At 36.8% G+C, this 3,307-nt stretch overlaps 1 pseudogene across 1 annotated transcript; it reads right to left on the bottom strand.

Annotated features, from left to right (window-relative positions):
* Positions 1-201: 201 nt before the first annotated feature.
* LOC308639399 (non-selective voltage-gated ion channel VDAC1-like) lies at positions 202-1,152 on the bottom strand (annotated as a pseudogene). Its single transcript has one exon. The product of its transcript is annotated as a non-selective voltage-gated ion channel VDAC1-like (transcript).
* Between the last annotated feature and the right edge of the window lie 2,155 nt (positions 1,153-3,307).

The following is a 3,307-nucleotide window of genomic DNA, read 5'->3' as shown; positions in this document are numbered from 1 at the left end:
AAGATTTACAAAGTACATATCCATTATCAGCTTCTATTTGCAGCCATTTCTAGATTAAAAAAAAAGGAAACCTGGCATCTTTAGAGGGGCCACCAAGTGGCTCACAAACAAGTCTACAGCTGAAAGGACCTTTTATTTGGACTTGGTTTCTTCTGTACCTCTGAAATTGTAACACTTTAAAGCTGAGTTCTAACATGAATTTTAGAAATTCTTGCATCCCTGATATACAACATTAAAAGGTACACTAAATAGATATACTGCAAAATAGTTTAAAATTAATAATTGTACAGTATTCATTTTTGCTTGAAATTCCAGTCTTACACCAAAATTATAGCCACCATCATTGACATTCTTGCCAAACAGCAGAGCTGACAGCATCAGTTTGATAACTGGCTTTAGGGTCTGAGTGTATTCTAAACCAATCAGGCTGGAGTTGTTCACTTTGGTGGAGAAGCAGGTATCAAGGTCAATCTGATACTTTTCTGTTATTCCAATACTGAGTGTTACTGTTTCCTGCTGTCCAGGTGAGAATGATAGCAGTCTCCAACTTCCTGTTCACCTCTGATAAATGGAGCCACTGTCCCACTGTTCACATTAATGTGAAGCTGGAATTTATCAGTCTTTTAGCCAACTGCAAAGTTGCTCTGGGTCACTTAGGACTTTGCAATCTCAAAATTCATCTGGTAGCCAGTCAGCCAGCCCTCATAACCCAGCACCAGAGCGCCCCAGATTGAAGGCCCAGCAATGTTAAAGTCCACGGGGCAGCCCAGGTTGATGTGCTCCCACATGTACCTTGTCTTGATTTTAGCATCCCCCCCCCCCAGTGTTAGGTGAGAAGGATGAATCGAAGGTCATCTTCAGTCAATGTGCAAGCTGATCTTCCATGGTGATCTCGGTGCCCAGTAGATTGTGAGTGTTCCACTTCTCTGTAAACATCAGGCCATATTCAGTCCACCTGCACTTGGTTTCCAAGCTGTCTGTCACTTTGGTGGTCTCTGTGTTGGCTGAGCCTGAACTTGTAAATTCCAATACATTCTCAGATTTTGTTTTCAAATCGAGATTTATTAAGCCAAAGCCATAGCCCTTGGTTAAGATGTCCCTGACAAATTTGCAAAGATTGCCATACTTGGGAGGCACAGCCATTTTCTGCTCAGAGGCTGCTGGAGCTTTAGGGGAGGAGTGGCTACAGGAAGGGGTGGGTGGCTCCCTCCAGGGCTGAGGCCAGGAGGAACTGAGAGGAAAATATTGAATGATTCTATCCTTTGTTAGAAAACTTAAAGAAGAATATATATTTTAAAACTTGAGGATAACTAATAAAGAAATAAAAATATAATAAAAGCTTCTAAATCAAGTGGAAAATTTTATCTACTGATCAGAAGGCATGAATAAAGTAACAAAGAATAACTAGTTACAGAAAACACAAAATAAGTCCAAATACATTTGTAATCAAAGTAAATGAAATATTATGCTTTTTTTGTACTCAGGATTGAATCCAGGGGTGCTTTACCACTGAGCCATATCCCCATCGCTTTGTTTTTTTTTTTTTTTTTTTTTTTTTTTTTTTTTTAGACAGTATTGTCAAGTTATATAAAGCCCCACTAAACTGCTGAGGCTAGCCTCAAACCTGCTATCCTCCTGCCTTAGCCTCCTAAGTTGCTGGGATTTGAGGTGTGTGCCACCATGCCCAGCACATTCTATTCTTTTATTAAAAGAATGGACTATTTAAAAATTCAACTATATAAGGATACATTAAAAAGCTTATAAAGATGTTAGAAATAAAGTAATAAAAATATGTGCCATGCAAACACTAACCATAAAAAGATGCTTAAACTATATTAATATAAGGCAAATTAGAATTTGAAGCAAAAGAAGTATTAACTTCAATAAAGAGAAATAGCTAGCAATAATGAAATGAAATGAAAATTCTACCAAAAAGATATTAGTTCTCAACTTCAGTGCAACTGACAACATAGCCTCAAGGCAAATTCGACAAAAATCCACATTCACGACAGGAGATTTTTAAAACATCTCTATCATAAATTGATAGATCAAGCAGACAAAAATTGTTAAGGATATAAGACATATGGTACTGCAAACTTATATTTGATCTTCATCACTATTCCTTGAAGTGCAGTTCCTGAAACCCTTGATATCTCCAGTTTCTTTTGTATGCTAATGAGATGATTGGTGGCTGGCAGCTCATGGATAAAGTAACACAGAGAGCTTTAGCATGGTAGCTGATCACTAGATATACCAAGACATAATTAAAGAGTTAAAAATTTCAGCCCCATCCCCAAACCTGTGGGGCTAAAGTTTGAGTTGACCACCTATGGACAATGATTTAATTAATTATGTCTACATAATGAAGACCCCATAAAAAAAGGGATGTGAATTATCCCTTTGTCCAGCAGATCCATGTTATATAGGCTACCTGTCTGTTAGTCTCATAGTCGCTGTCTTGGTTATTGGGTTAGTCACCTTTTCATTACTAAGACAATCAATTTAAGGGAGGAAAAGGTTTATTTTGGTTGACAGTTACAGAGGCCTCAGTCCATAGTCCACTTTAGCATAGGCTGTTACTTTGAGCCTAAGAAGAGAAAGAATATTATGGCAGTGTGAGTGTGTGGAAGAAGCTATTTACTTTATGATGGCCAGGAAGCAAAGACAGAGGGGGAAATGCTGAAGACAAGATATATCCTTCAAGGACTTGCCACCAGTGACTCACCTCCTCTAACAAAGCACCACCTCCTAATGTGTCTACTACCTCCCAACAATACCATCAGCTGGGGACCAAGCCTTCAACAAATGAGTCAAATCCAAACTGTAACACTTATTTTACTTAATAACAGCCCTAAACATAGTGATGCTGGCTATTTTATTATAGTATATTTTCTATAATTGTTTTGTTTTATTGTTTTTGTTTTTACTCTCTTAATTTCTCTGATTTATAAACTTTACTAGTCTACACAGGGGATAGACTTTGTACTATTTGTACTATCTATAGTTTGGGCATGACTGGGGATCATAGAATATATCTTCTGTAGATAAGTGGGACTACTATATAAGTTTCATATAAATAAATACTAAATAAAAAAATGAAAGGACTAACACTATAAATAAGTTGGAATAAAAGGAACAAGAGCTGTAAAAGCAAAGTGGAAAATAAAGACAAAGGATTAATGAAAATAAAAACGTTTAAAGCATCTATAAATTGGACATATCTCCAGTACTATTGAACTAATGAAAGGGGTACAAATAAGCAATATTAGGAATAGTAAGGAGACATAACATATAAGGTGCTTTCTGA

The sequence above is a fragment of the Spermophilus citellus genome (assembly GCF_964194105.1).
Source record: "Spermophilus citellus genome assembly, chromosome: X".
NCBI classification, from domain to species: domain Eukaryota; kingdom Metazoa; phylum Chordata; class Mammalia; order Rodentia; family Sciuridae; genus Spermophilus; species Spermophilus citellus.
This window is presented reverse-complemented; position numbering and strand designations above follow the sequence as displayed.